The sequence below is a fragment of the Thunnus maccoyii genome, chromosome 22 (assembly GCF_910596095.1).
Source record: "Thunnus maccoyii chromosome 22, fThuMac1.1, whole genome shotgun sequence".
NCBI lineage: Eukaryota > Metazoa > Chordata > Actinopteri > Scombriformes > Scombridae > Thunnus > Thunnus maccoyii.
Window position 1 is genome coordinate 1964655 of NC_056554.1, and position 16329 is coordinate 1980983.

General features: G+C 39.4%; 1 long non-coding RNA gene across 1 annotated transcript; it reads left to right on the forward strand.

Moving 5' to 3' along the window:
* The first annotated feature begins 9058 nt into the window (after positions 1-9058).
* Positions 9059-15461, forward strand: LOC121889033. The gene is made up of 2 exons (XR_006093422.1): positions 9059-10363; positions 14987-15461. It is a non-coding gene; the product is annotated as an uncharacterized LOC121889033 (long non-coding RNA).
* Positions 15462-16329: the final 868 nt, after the last annotated feature.

A 16329-nucleotide genomic window follows, 5' to 3' on the forward strand; every position in this document is an offset into this window, starting at 1 on the left:
CAACAACCCACTTTAGCTTTCCTACTAAAGTCTCCTTCTTATCTAACTTACAAACATGAACACATGTCTTGTCCTGCACCTTAGCTTGTTGAATGAGGCAAGCCAACAAACAAACAGTCACTGGGGAAAAAAGTGCACCGCTCAGTTAGCAGCCTATCAAGCTAATTAGCTGCTCAGCTGCAGCACATTAAACAACATTTAAACTTACCTTCAAATGTCGCTTCGGTCTGGTTATGCTGGTGTGGTTCTTACTTTTCGATACCACTGCTAACAACACCCTGTCTGCCCATGACTTGTAGATATAGCACAAGTTTGTTTACTTTATCTCTTTTTCCGTACTGGCACTCTGGCAGCCTGTCAGCTGCTGTCAATCAAACACAGACACCGACACCCCTCTAGCCAACTGAGACAAAAAGGGCATCTTTGATATTTCCCCAAAGACCCTTTTTCTTCCTTTTAATGAAAGAAAACTATGAACAATACATACACAAAAATACAATTACATTACTTTTGACTGCAAAGACAAAAGATAGACTAAAAATCTGTATATCTCGGCTTCTGTTGTGTCCATGCTATTTTTCCTTAAATCTTTAAAAGCAAATGTAACTAGGAAGCAAACATATGTATGAAGTAGCTATACTTGTCAGCCAATTTAAGCCTCTCTCTGCTATGATTTTACACTGCAAAGAGAGGCTTTTCTTATGCTATTTCCTTCAAAGCAAATCATAGTCACAGTTAATAAACATCTACTTCAGAGACAGACATTTCAGAGATTTGTCAGTCAAATGGCTCTGTTCCACTCTGGTTTTTAACAATAATGAGGTGTTTTTATCTTCTTGGAGTGCGGTCCTCCGATACACAATGACCCCCTGCCACAAATACTGAGTATGAAATGCAATTATTGTACAGCAGGAGCAGAATACAAGGCTGTTATCATCCCTTCACTGTTCTTAATTAACTTATCCACTCTGAAAAAGATTTCTGGCCTATAGGGCAAATTCTAAATTGGCTGAGGGAGGCATGCTTCCTCTTGAGATGTGATAATCCAAATAAACATCACTCTCACCAGGATACCTTAGAATAACTCTACATTTTTGTGCTCTGCAGCACAGAAAAGAGCAAGTATGAAAGCTTTGTTCTTGTGTTTTAGAAGAGGAGGGGTAAACTTTAGGCAGACTTTCTGTCATTTGGGGATCCAACTAAGCCCTGATTGATAAAACTGGGCCTGTGTTGTGAGAAGTGTGTCACGCTCCCCAGACGGGTCTGCTAATAACATTAGCAGAGAGGAAGGAAACGTTTGACTCTATCTTTCACGCACAGGATGTCACTCGTACATTTGAGTCCCCTTCAGAGGCAACAAAGCAAATACACAGAACACTGTGAAACCATATGGCATGTATAAATAAGTCATTTGTCAGAGAGAGAGTATTTTCTCCTGGCTACATTCAGCTAACAGCTTTGTTTTAGTAGTTTTGAACTGGCAACCTTGTGATGAGTTGGTGCTTACAGCTTCTATCCAGTGTTAGGATGTTTTCTTCCTGCTGGCAACAACAGCTGAGAAACACTATGCTTGTAAACAAATGTTGTCCCAACCATTATGGTTCACTGATACCAATACAAGATGCGAGTTTGCCAACATATGGGCCCAAAACTGTTGTTTTATTAAAGCAATAGTTCAACATTTTGGGAAACATGCTTGTTCACTTTCTTTCCAAGAATGAGATGAGAAGATGGAAATCAATCTCATGTCTGTGTGTTAAGTACAGAGCTGGGGTCAGCACATGGTTAGCCTAGCTTAGCATGAAGACTGAAAGCAGGGGGAAAACAGCTAGCCTGGCTCTATCCTCCCTACCAACACCTCTAAAGCTCAATGATTAACATGTTGTATCTCATTTATTTAAAGCTGGAGTGCGGGACTTTTGTCTTCCCCTTCTGGCAGTGAGAGTATAGGGGGGGTGCTCGGCTGTGATTGCCTGACACAGGCATGCAGCACACTCTCATATACACCCCGAATGACAGGCATATAGAGAAGGACATTAAAAACGGATATGTTGCGGCTATAAAACGGTGGATAAATTGTTTTGAGTGTCACACAACCCTCACAAAATGACTCATTTCTCTCCACATGACAAATGGCCAGCGCAGGAATGTTGCCCCTGACATGAGATTTAAAAACTCTGTATACTGTGAAATACAGAGAGATTTATCTGGCGGTGATAGGCTTAATCAGCATTGTGTGAGCTCATTTGGCAAGGGCTTGAATGTAACGGATATTCATTTATATGTAAAAGTTCCACACTGCAGGTTTATGCTGTACATGAACAAAATGTGAAAACGAGAAGATGTGGTTTTAGGGGGTGTTGCACGCTGGAATTATTTCTTGGCAAACAGCTGGGTGCAGGTTTGCTAAATTGTGCCTGTAAGCAGTCCATGACAGATCATAATGTGCAACAAAATGTGTGCTCACCTATCATATATGGCAACCTGCACGATAGCAGGAGATGCTGCACAGAAGCACTGGGCTGGATACACTGTTGGTCCCTAGTAGTTAATATATAATAGAAATAGTTTCAGCACATACCTCCTGATAAATCCACAAATTCTTGTGTTTTACATATCTGTTTGTGTATAGATTAAACAAAAGAGATACAATGTGTTAATTTCAGTAGTGATTGTTAAAGGTGTTGGTATTTTTAAGTTTTGGACCGAGCCAGGCTAGCTGTTTTTGGTTTTATGCTAAATTAGTCTAACCATGTCCTTTGTACTTACTGCAGAAACATGAGATTAATAGTGCTCTTCTCATTCCACAAAAATTACCTTGTTAAAATTCTTAAAATTATATCTACTTCTTCTGACTCCTTCAAAAATCCAGTCTGTAAATACTGTTCATTTCAACAGTTGGACACATGCTCTCCTGCTACCTCACTGTAAAGTCTATTCTTAGTGTTTGTGCACTGGAAGCTTCAAGTTTCCATGTCACGCTTGTGTAAGTTACATACTGGACCATGAGGTTTCCACTTTCAGCAGATGAATGAGAAAACTCTGCACATACATCATTCTGCACAGAGAAGCTAAAACATCCAAATGAAGGAACAATAAGCAAAACAGACTTTTAACAGAGGTACACCAGAGCAACATATCTTTTACATTAGATACATATTAAAATCATAGCAGTACATTATGGGACGATTTTATAAGACAGTATGTTAAACTCGAGCCAATAACTCAGTGGAAACAATTTTAGTTAATGTAACAGGTGGCAGCACCGTATACTTGACACCCTGGGCTCGAGGCATACTTAAAGGACGGGTTCACAATTTTTCAAGTGTGTTTTAAAGAACAGTCCAAAATGAACACTGAAACATGATCTTGCTGTAATCATTCCTCCTGTTCATACTGACCATTACAAGATCCCTTCATAATGCACTTACAAAGGAAGTGATGGGGGGGGGGGAATCCACAGTTTTCCTCTGTGCAAAAGTGTATTTAAAAGTTTATCTGAAGCTAATATGAAGCTTCAGCATCCAAATGAGTCCAGTCAAGTAGATATCTTTCAACGTTACAGTCTTTTTAGTGTCAAAGTCCCTCTTTTTGTTACTATACTTCAAATCTCAACAGGAAAACACTGTCTGAGGAAACACAGCGGGAATTTGATGCTAAAAAGACTGTAAATGTGTCAGATATCCACTTGATATGACTAACTCAGACTGCTGAAGCCTCATATAAGCTTCACATCAACTTTTAAATGCATTTTTGTGCAAAATCACTTTTGGCCTCCATCACTTACATTGAAAGCACATTTGAAGGGGATCTTTTAATAGTCATTATGAACAGTAGGAATGATTACAGCAAGGAAAACCTCTTTCACTGTTCATATGGGCACCTGACTGTTGGAAAATTGTGAACCTATCCTTTAAGTCACAAAAATGAGGACTTGAGATATTACTTGGACTTCACTGCTGTTAGCCTTCAATTGAAAGCAAAAGCACATCTCACATTTTGACCTGGTAAAAGTGACAAAAAACCTTGATTTTTTTTATTATTATGTCTATATAATGAATGGACTTGGTCTCAGCTATGTTAAAAACACTGTTAATACAGCATTGATACTTGCACCTTTCTTACGGAGGCTTGTTGCTTGACTTGGACATGTCTTGACTGACTGAGGACTTGACTTGAACCTTAAAAACAGTGGTACACCCCCTAATTTTGTTATCCATTGGCAATTCCAAGCTCCTTCCGGCTCACTGTTGACAGTGTTGCAGGAAATTTGTGGATGTGTGGTTACTATCAGGTGCTACAAAAAAAATTATGAAGTGCATCATTAAATGAACTTTAGCTAGCTTGCACTTAAGTTCCTTTGATAATAACTGAAAGGCACCAACAGCCCCAATTGAATGCTAATTAAACCTACTCAAACTGCTTAATTTTGGTTGGTTGGTTTATGGTATAAACAAACCAGTTGGGTTTGTCGTCTTGTCCTTTGGGAACTGGACATAATAGCTTAGTATGTAAAATCAGCACCCATGCTTCCTCTTTTACCCCCAGCTATCTGCTAACTGAGCATGAATAGAGTTCAGTAGAGTTCCCTGGTAAACAGCTTGAGGACTCCCAATGAAACAGACGCTACTTATCTGGTGACAAACAAACCAGCTCAGAGCAGTGTCGTCTGTAATGACAGGGTGTCTATTTACCCAACAGTCCTCCTGACAGCCTTATCCTCATCCCCATGTACCCCTCTGAATGAAAGTGGCGGTATTCCATCCATCCCAGTGCCTTTTGCCTTTTTAAAATATATGCACATCTATCTCATAAGCAAATGAACAACATGCCCCCATTTTTCTTCAAATGCCTTTGTCTTTTGTTGTTGTGATTGTTTCTTTTTGTTTCTGAGGACTACTTGTGTTATATTCTGTTTGATGAAGAGCTTCAGGCTTTCCTTTTACAGTTTGTTCTTTTCAAGAGTAAAGAATTCAGCAAAATGGACTTTGGCTTTAAAGTTGTGAAACTATAGGGGGAGAAAAAGGAGCATATGGGATAATTATGCTAAAAACTTCAGTTGCAACTTCCTTTGACGATAGTAATTTTACTTTTCTAACAAGGATTCAAAAACAAAGCTGCATGGAAGCATCTAACTGAATTAGTTTATAAGCTCAGTGTTTTACAAGAATCTGTCGATTTGATTATTATTATTGATATGAAGATTATGGTATGCTGTTGTGCAAAGACAGCTTCTCCTGATGTTGGTGCCAGAAGAAAGATCAGTGAGTCGGTGTTAGAATTCTTCCTCTGGGGAATATGCACAGCAACTTTCAGAGCCTGTTACCTTGTCTAAGATTTAGATTTAGTTAGGAGGAATGAGAGCTGAATTTGTTCAAATTAATTTGAATTCAATGCACATAGCCCAGTTCTAAACTGTGTGATAGAATTGATTTGCGGTGCCTCCGATAGTTCTTTGAGTGACAAGCTAACATTATTGTAAGGTAATTGTATTAAGTCAGCAAACCCCCTCACCTTTACCCACAATTTTTCCATCTATGGTGTCAAATCCAAAATACTTCTTCACATTACTAGATGGTTGTTAGCCTCCTCGATACTGTGTTAACAAAATTAGCGATTGCCTAGTTTACAGACAGGACAACAGAGCATGCAATAAATCTAAGTATATTTTACGAACATCCCCGCTGGGATACATGGCATTGCGTCTTGCATTCATACACTTCGAATTTTGATGGTAATTTGCCTTGTTGCTGGCAGGACATCTCACCACATTGGAAATAAAAGTCTGCATGAGCACAAATTTCCTCCAGTTAAACAGCAGCAAAACTGAAGCTCTCCTTACTGGCACTCCACATCAGGTTCAGTCATCCCCCAAACCTCACTCATCTTTGACAGCCAGGACATCCCCCTTTCCTCCTCAGTCACTAACTTGGGTGTTAGGTTTGACCCAGCTGTCCATGCCTTTATCTCCTCAAGACTTGACTACTGTAATGTGCTCTTCACAGGGATCCCTGGCAGGAGCATCCAGAAACTCAATTACATTCAGCACAGTGCTGCCAGGATCCTGATGAAGGTGCTAAAACACAAAAACATAACACTAATTCTCTTTTCATTGCACTAGCTCCCTGTCTCCTTCAAGATTGACTTCAAAGTCTTGCTATTCACCAGTGGCAGACTCAGGCTTTCTGAGGGGCAGGGGCGAAAAAAGCGAAAGGCAAGATTGGTGAAATAAAAGGAGAATTCTTTTGGCCATGAGTTTATAAATGTTAATGACCTCATTAAGGTCAATTCGGATATCTCTCTCAATGGAAAGCAGAAGAAGATCTGAGAGGGTCTTTTTCTAAGCTGGGTCTAGATCAGCTTCAGTTTGGAGAATGATTACTCGACTGATGTAGTTGTCACTGGCAATGTAGCATATATTTTGAGGAGTTTTGTCAGCTTTGGGAAGGCTGTGTCCGCATCATTTTCTTTAAGGCACGTAAGCATAGCTTGCACAATGCTGTTAGGGAGAAAATTGCCAGGAAGAGTGGAACACCTTAAGTGCACTGACAAAAATGTCTTCCTCTGTGTCACAGAATTGGCAAACATTGGCAACTTGAAAGATTGGGCAGCTCTGTCAAATCAAATCAAATTTATTTATAAAGCAAATTTAAAACAGTCTGTCAGACAGTCTAAATCTGTCATTTGTCATGCCTTTTCAGTTACTTGTTTCCAGTTTGTTAGCAGGGTTATTCAAAGGGTTCCCTTCCAGATTTCATGGCAGGATACATTTTTAAAACTTTTTAACATGCCAAGGCAGAGGTTTAAGTTCTACTGGGCATCCCTCTAATTGCAAATGGCTGATGTAAATGTACCTTTATCTCTCTCATCACCTCCCTTGCTGCCTCTAGCTATATTTTGCAGATCCCTTTGTATTGTTGTCAATTTTCTGTCTCTTCTTGGCATTCTGTAATCATAAGGTAACACAGTACTAATCTCTCTCTCTACAAGTACAAGTTAATCCAAGCTAAAGGGTTGTACACACATTTTGAATAAAGAATACTCAAATGATTTCCTTTTAAGGTTGTTTTCCAGTTTGTACCAAATATTTAGTATAGAGGTGGCTAAGTATGTATCTAGCTAGCTAGCTGCTATCCATCTAGCATATTGTTTAGCATGTTATAGAGCTTTGGGCAGGCCTAAAGATAAAATCAACTTAGAAAATACAGTCTACATACATTAGTAATGCATCCTTAATAAAATGTAATCCATACACCTATTTTAATTGCAAAAAAACCTTGCTATGTGACCTATACCTCACAAATCGTCATAGTATCAAGGTAAGAGCTTAGACTGTACTGACCCTAACAATCTAAAGGGGGTGTGACTGAGCAAATTAGTGAGTAGTACTGTACCAAAATCAATCAATTATAAATAATTATACAGTCATTACAGAACTTTAGCATGTTTTCTCCTTTGTGCAGGCACCTTAGAGGGAATTTTATCATGTTTCCTCAACTGCGGGCCCCACAGTGTGGAGGCACCTTAAAGGGCACTTTCGCTGTATTTTTTTTTTTTTTTCCTCTGGGGCACCAGGGGGGTGGGTGCCACCTCCCTCTGAGCCTGCCAGTGCTACTCACATTCAAATCCATCATTGGACATGCACCTCCCTACCTCATCATCATACCACAAACCTCCACCTGCACCCTCAGATCTGCCAGCAGCTTGCTCCTCTGGGCCCCAAGCACTAAGCTCTGCATTATGGGGGATTGAGCCTTCTGCTCTGCTGTACCACGCTCATGAAACAGCTTCCTAATTGTCTGAGGGCAGCACAGACCCTAGACTCTTTTAAAAAAGGTCTAAAAACCTTTCTATACAGGAAGGCTTTTTCATCTTAACTCTTGTTATTTTCTTTATGTTGTGTGTTCTATGTTATTAATACTGTAGCCCTTTGAGTTTCACTACGAAGGAAAAGTACGGTAAATTTTAAATGGAATTTAATTTAATTTTCTTAGCTAAGACCTGCCTAGAGAAATGTATAGAAGTAAAGCTTTAATTAATTTATTTTTGTGAAAACATTAATTTAATCATGCTAATAAACTTCACCAACTACACTGAAGAATAAATAAAAAGGAAACTCCTCTATGCACTACTGAGATGGATTCATCAGGGTTGGACTGCACTGTATGCCTTATGGCTTTGAATGCAACTTACTGCATCCTGCCTTTTGTTACACACGTTTTTCTATCTAACCTCTTTGCATGTCTTAACCATAGAAATAAAGCAGAAACTTTCTGTTAGTTTGTTAGTTTATTTCACTGTACAAATAGTGGCCTATAGAAACATTTTCCTACTTAAACTATAAGCTTTCATGTACAAGTTAAGCAATCAGCTGAAAACTGTTAAAACATCTATATTATTTGTGTTAAAAAAAAAAAGGGCAATAACTGAATGATGAAATCTGTCATTTGATTCTTCCTTTATTGAAGTTATATGGTTCAAATTTGACAATAGCAGTGTAAAAAGAAGTACGTACCTTTTTATTATTTCCAGGAGCAACTGAAATATGAAAAGCGAATTTTAATTTCAGACTTTCAGAGCATAAAGTGGTAGAACATATTCAACCATTACATAAATATCAGTGCAATGCAATTTAGTCACAAAAAGCTCGGCGTGATCTTTCAAGCACCAGGATGTCCTCAAGTACATGCAAAACTACAGGAGCAGAGGTTATTTTTAATCCTCTGACTCTCACCTCCTGTGCAGCTGAAAGCCAGGTGAAGCAGGTATGACATGTCCTTTATATTAACATTTGAAAAGCGGTGGAGGGAAACTTCTCATACACCACCAACCCCCCTGTGAGCAATCAATTAAATGAGCTTCATACTATTACAGGGATAATTATCAGCAGAGTGCAGCCAGCCACTTAGAACCATTGAAAAACAAGAGTGTACAGAAAAGCATCTGAAAAGAGCAAAAGTAATGAAAAGCAGAACTTTGAACAAATGAGGACCTTGTGGCCTGTAAAATAAAGAGGTGACTGGTTAACTAAGTGATTAGAGGATCTGCTCTGCTCAAGTGTACTTGAGCAAAACCCTGTGATCTACATTCAACCTGTAAGGGTATCTGATGATTTTTCTGCGATTCATCAAGTCATGTTCAGATTTATGCTAATCAAATTGTGACCAAAACAAGCCCATTTAAAGAGCACTGTGCAAGCTAAATAGCCTCTTAATTAAGATTGGGTAAGATTAAGCGCAGATGACTTCAGATGGAAACTTCACAATTTACAGCCAGGGTCAAGATTCAGGGGTGCTAGTGAGCAATGAGGCAGTAGATCACACTCCCTGGTAGCTCCTGCAAATTTATAACTACATTTGGCACAAATTTAACATTTTGACAATTCTCACTACTTGTCAACCCTATACTGATGATAAAGAACAACCCAGACTTCATTCATGTGCGCTAGGACAGGATGAAGGCAAGTTTGAGGATGCAGTCCTGCAAAGGCAAGAAGCATAAAGAGACAAGCCCTGCCACCCCCAACTCTCCTGAAGCTAACGTTAGCCACCAGATGGCTGATGCTGCTATCCTAGAGGCCATCAACTTGCTATGTACTGATCTACAAACCACCGAGGTTGAAATCTACCAGATATCAACTCTTGAATCAAGGAGGTTGCCACCACAATTAGAGGAGAACTGTCTGCTCTTAAGACCGAAACTCTGAGTGCCATCCTGGCCTTGCAAACGGCTAGCACCAATATGGCTCCAGCATTACGGAGCTTGAACGTACAGCTACACACTCATCAGATGCAATAACGAAGCTACAGTCAGGTGAAACCTTTATGCACAGACCTGAATCAGTTTACAGACAAGTGCATGGATCTTGAGGGGCATCTAGAGAACAAAATGTGCAGATTACAATGCTAAAGGAGGGGACTGAGAAATGTATGAAGATAAATACATTTGTCTCGCAGCTCCTAAAAGACATGATATCTCTGGATGATGCGCCACTTGTTGAACATCACACAGGACCCTGCACTCAGATGATACAGAACCTCCTTGGTCACTTGTAGTGCAACTCCGCTCTTTTCACAACGTGACAGTGATTCTCCAGAGAGCTGTGAACCTGAAGGACCCCTTCTACAAAGGGCAGAGGATCCGTAACTTCCTTGACTTCACTCCCAAGGTCGCAAAACGCGGAGCAGTATTTAACAGAGCCAGAGAGAAACTTCAGGACAAGCCAGGAGTTTGGTATGGACTGAGTTTCATTTTGGCACAGGCAGAGAGGATGCAGAGGATCCCGTGACAGACAATGCTGCAAGTGCTGCGAGTGATTGGAAATCAGAAGAGACCTGGAACCACCTAATTACTTAAGCTATATGTGAATATTTGTGTGTGTCCAGTCTTTAGGTTGCTACCAACTACCTGAACCTTTATTGAGGAGAATGTAACTGCAAAACAATCTAGTTTGCAGTGCAGCTGATAGAATGACCCATGAATGACATTATATGTTGCACTCTCAGATGTTTTCATGTCACTAACAAACAGATACACACTAAGAAACAAGCAGCCAATTGATACGATTTAGTTTTAGGAAGGACGGGGAAGATTTTATTTGATCATTTGGACTCCATGCACAGGGAGAGTAAAACCTACTGTATGATTACAGTAGTCAATCTGGTGGTAAAGTAGGCTAGGGTCTGGACAACGTCACATTTGGCCACTCAATGTTTACATATTTGTTCATTTTTTGTTTAGGCTAAATAACCTAATGATAACATGATCTTTTATTGGAACAACTGATGGCGATGTCCTGGAGGTAGCCTGGGGTCATCAGAATATATGTTTTCTATGGAGCTATTTTCAACTTTCAGATCAAAGTGTTTGGTAAGGGAAGTTAGCATATGATTATGTTTGAGTGTGTTTACTATGTAGCTTTTAGGTTTGATTTTTCTATCGGGGTTGCACCTTACTTCACAGGTTTTTCTTAGTATAGGCAAGGCATTGAGTATTTTGTTTGGAGGGCAGGGCTGGGACTTATGTATACAATGTATGACTATTTCTATCACACTGACGGGGGATACTATGGTTTTCTCTGTGTTAGCCTGAGTTATGCAGGATAATGTAACACAAATAAAGAGGGGAGACAGCTCACTATGGTCACATGGAACATTAAAGGACTGAATCATCCTATGAAAAGGGGCAAGGTACAGGAAGACCTAAAGGCACTTTCTTGTGATGTAATTTTGCTTCAAGAAACCCACCTGAACAAAAATTAGCATATTAAGCTGAGATGTAGATGGATTGGTCTTACTTATCATGCGACGTGTGTGGTAAGATCAAAAGGTGTGGCTATATTATTCAAAAAGGGTACGCCTTTTATCCATAAACTACCCATTGCAGATAAAGAGGGTGAGTATGTAATAATAGTAGAGGATATGTCCATTACACTAGTGAATATATATGGACCCAACACACAACACCTGATTCGGTTTGTGTCGGGAGCAGGTATGGATGTCTTCCCCAAACCCCTGAGGCCACAAAACTACTTCTTTCTACTTCTAAATGTTAAATCCAGTTATGAAACAGTCTAATATGCAAACTGAAAATGAGACATCTACTCAATACAAGACTGGTGCTATGGATTAAAAACGTACTGCAGGATAAGGTACAACATGTAATGGTTAAAGATCCCCTCCACATGTTTTAAGCACATAAAAATACTCTGCTTTGAAAAATAATTTGTGCCTCATATAATTTTTCCATAAAAAAGTTCAGTTATCTGCTTAAAATCCTTAAACTGAAATCTACTCCTTTTGCCTCAGTGAAAAATAAAAATATTTTAAAAATGAAAAGATTAAAAGATGTCTCCTATTTCACTGTAAAGTCCATTCTCACCACAATTGGCTCCAGACTAGTTGTGATGTCACAAATAATGCTTGTAAATAAACGTGTTTAACTAACTAACTAACTAGCTGAAATACATCAGGCACACGTCATGTAGAGGTACACTAACTCCATCTCTGTCACTGCATGCATAAAAATAATATGCATAAACAGATTGTACTCGATTTTTACACAGTTCTATGTAGTTTTTAACTGTTGGATGGCTTTGTAGCCACGCATAGAGAAAAAAAATAGGCCAGCAAATAGAGACGTGCCTCCTGATGGCTTTCGTGGTCTGTGTAGCGGCTTCAGTTGATTATAATGGAGGCGCTCCGCTGAGGCCATGCTGCGACAGACGTCTCACGTGGCGTCTGTGTCCAGTGTATTTTGGCTGTAAGATTTAAGGTGAGCTCAGAAAAACTTTACTCCTTCAGCATATGAATGTGAAAACAAATTCGGCACATACATAATTCTGCTCAGAGAAGAGAACAACATTCAACTGAGGGAAAAATAAGCAAAACATTTATTAGTGGAGGGGACTTTAAACATTCTGAATCCAACAATATTGCTTCAAATTGAGAGGTCCCTCAGGGTTGATTTCTCCCCAGCATTTGGAAAGATATTTTAACAGCTTTTTACAAATGACTGATTGAATCAGTTCTGGGTAAATAAAACCCCAGTTTTTCATTTACAACTCCTGTTTTTTTCATTCCCTCACTGCTTGCTCCCTAATGCTCCTGATCATTCCCCATATATCTCATAGCTGTGTCTCTCTCCTTATGCTGTTTCAATATTGCTTCCAGTTTGTGCGTTTTGTTGTTCTTATAGTTTACCAGACTACTGCTTGCGCAAATTTGTACTGAATCAATGCTTCAAATGAATGATCTTCCTTTAATTGTCTAAATGCTTTATTTCTGCTTTTCACAGCTTTCCTGTAGTTTTCATCCCACAATAGTACACTGTTCTTACTTTTACCTCCTGCACCCTTTGGAATTGTTTTGTGTGATGTCTGTATGATGGCTGTGACCAGCTTTTTGTTGAGTTCATCCACATCTGTCATATCCTCCCTAAGAAGTTCTTCACATCTAATATTGCTTAATGCTTGAAATGCGTCCCAATCGCCTTTCTCAGGTTTCCATTTTGGTATCCTCAGCCCCCCACTCTGATGTACTTCTGTTCCAATCTTAATCCTTTTAGGATAGAGATCACAGCCAGTTGGTGATTTATTGGACACCTCCCATGTTGCGATAACTGCAATTTCCTATGGTGTCAGTGTCAGATCTATCACACTTTCTGTATTTTGTGTACTGTTACATCTAATACCTTTCAAATCATTAATACATACTAGTCTTTTCTCACCCATGAGTTCCTCTATACTGAAACCATTTGCATCAGTATGTTTACTCCCCCACAGTGTACTATGAGCATCTAAGTCCCCATACCATACCATTTTATCTTGTAGCTGCCCAGCAACAGTATTCAGTGTATCAAGGTTCAGACTATTACATGGGTTATAATAATTAATTATTGTTGAATAGTCCTCTCCTGTCCAAATCTTGACCGTTATTGATTCTTGGTCTTCTCCAGTATTAACCAGACTATACCTCATCCCATTCTGCACATAGTATAGTATAGCCATTCATAACAAAATCCCACTGTGGTTTCAATCATGTTTTTTGTATACATATTATATTAGGCTTATATTGTAGATTTGACCCACCACCCCCCATGATTGTGAACTACAAGTTCCCCCACATAACATTTCCTCAACTGCTTCCCAACCCAGACTTTTGACTCCAAGATATTTCTCTGTAGACTTTACTATTATCTTGATCTTTTCAGTTTTCTTGTCTGTCTGTGCAGACCAATTTATCACATCTACCATAAACAGTACAAAATAATTTTTGGCCACAATCAATGCATCTTTCTTTTCTTTGCTACATCCCTCATATATTCTCACTTTGTTGCTCTTCATAATCATTTGCTTAGACTTCTCTGGGTGCGCAGATACTCTCTTTGCTGCTTCGGCATATGTAATCCTTTGAGAAATTTTCACTTTTTGCACCTCTGCTGCTCTCTTGCTGATAGACAGAGCTATGCTCTCCCCCACAGTTACATCAATTTAGCTTAGCTCCCCTTTTACACTTTCCATATTCATATTCACTGGCACACCTTCCACATCTTTGTTTGCTTTTGTATACAGCCGCTACGTGTCCATACTTTTGGCATTTAAAACATCTCAATGGCGGGGGGACATGGCCTGGGTCCAACGTTGTAGGTCATATACACAATATATAATTTGGATCCTCATCGCATGTGATCATTACGGCTAGGCTGTTGCCTTTCTCTCCGTTTCTTGTTGTTTTCAGATGTTTTGTCTCAGTCACCTTTGCCCCAACCACATTTTCTTTTGACTGATGCCCAGATAGTGTACTGTACTTACTTCACCAAAAAAAGTGATTGGAAATACTGTACAGGTGTTTGCACAGACAGCGCTGCATCAATGACAGGAAAACATAGTGGTGTTGTCAAACAGATCCAAGTGGGAGCACTGTTTTTACATGGGGAAAGGATAGCAACAAAGCAGAACTGCATCCAGTCATGAACATGGCTGTTAACTGTTAACTATTTTAAGAAAAATGCACTCAACTCAAGGTGTTTTGCTGCTCTGTGCGAAAGACTTGATGAAAATCATTTGCAGTACCACAGTGAAGTAAGGTGGCTTTCAAGAGGACATGTGCTTAATCGCCTTTTTGAACTGAGAAAAGAGTTGCACACATTTCTTAAAGAGGAGCACTCCCTCTTGCTGAGCATTACACTGATGGTAACTTTTGTGCAAAACTGGCTTACTTATCAGAAATATTTGACCAGTTAAATCAACTCAGTATATCAATTCAAGGCAGAAACAGTACCGTGTTTTTAGTTTCAGACAAAATTGAGGGTTCAAGAAAAAACTTGAGGGATAATTTGACATGTTTTCACTCCTAATTGAAATTCTGGAAGCCTCTCCTCATGTCAATGTATCCAGTGCTATAACCCAGCACCCAGATGTTTGCAGACTACTTCCCAGGTGACCCATGACATGATAACCTTTGGATTTTGGACCCTTTCTCTATAGATCTTGCCTCAGAGGACATGGCTCTGTCCACTGTGTTGGAAAATGAACTGATGGAACTATCAGCAGACAGCAGCCTGAAGCTTCAGCTCACACAAGTTGACCTTGCTTCTCTCTGGATACTTGTTGCCAGTCAATAGCACTCAAAAATTGGCAATCAAATTTCTGTTGCCTCTCACCACCACCTATTAATGTGAGTCAGGTTTTCCATTGCGACTGTCACAAAATCAAAGGCAAGGAACAAACTGAAAACAACTTTGTATGCTGCTCTGCATGTCAGCCTCTCATCCATCCCACCATGACTTGATCTTATTATTTCTTAGAAGCAAACCCAAGTGTCTCACTGAGGATAAGCAGAATATTTATTTTGGTCATTGCAGCTGACAGTGGCATAACACTGTATTATGTATTATGTATTCCTGAAATAAGTTCTCGGAATATCTTTTTATCCTCAATGAATAAACTTTGCACTCTCTTATCATCTATCTTATTCAATCTGACACTTAACGCTGTCCTCCTGTTGCTCTTATGCTTTGCTCATGGTCAGTTTCTTCTAGGTTTGGGATCTCATTTTACTGTCTCCGTTTTCACCTACTATTACTTGTCTGAACTGTATTCCAATCTGCATCCTTCCCACCACCTACTTCCATTCCTCCTATCTCACTTCCCTCTGTCATCTCCTGTCCAGTCATAGACCAGTTGTGCCACACCGGAAATATTTAGTCTAGCCATGATTTGACGCTGAGAAAGGCCCTTTCTTAGAAAAACAATTTGACTTCTGATACTTTAAATTAGTTCTGATACCATGTTTCCCTCCCATCACAATGCTACTTAGTAAGCAATGATCTGCTGGAAACTTGACACACAGCCATATTTATAACAGGTGAACACTGGCTGCAAGTTGAGTTATTTAAATGAGCCTCTGATAAGTAGATCAAATCCATCTTAGTGTCATTCAATGGAAGGGATACAAGTCAAGGAAATCTGACCTTTTGTACAAAGGAGTTAAGTTGGTTAATGCCACAAATTTGCTTAAATTTTATTGCTGACCGGACTTCCTTTGGGATGGTAGAGCAGCATGCATGCTTGAGCTGTGAGTTCCCTTACACCAACACAATAAACTCCACCAAAACTCAAGAATTAAGGAGGACCCAGGACCTTTGATAATGAGTGGAGCTTCAACAAAAACAAAAAACAAAAAAAAAACCTGGACAGTCAAGGTAAAGAAGGTAAAGAACATGCTAACACCTGAAGCTCACAATGGCTTCATTTTAAGCCAGTTTGGATGACATTAGCAAACAAATTCAAGCCCTGCATAACAAAGTGAAAACGGACCTGAAATATAT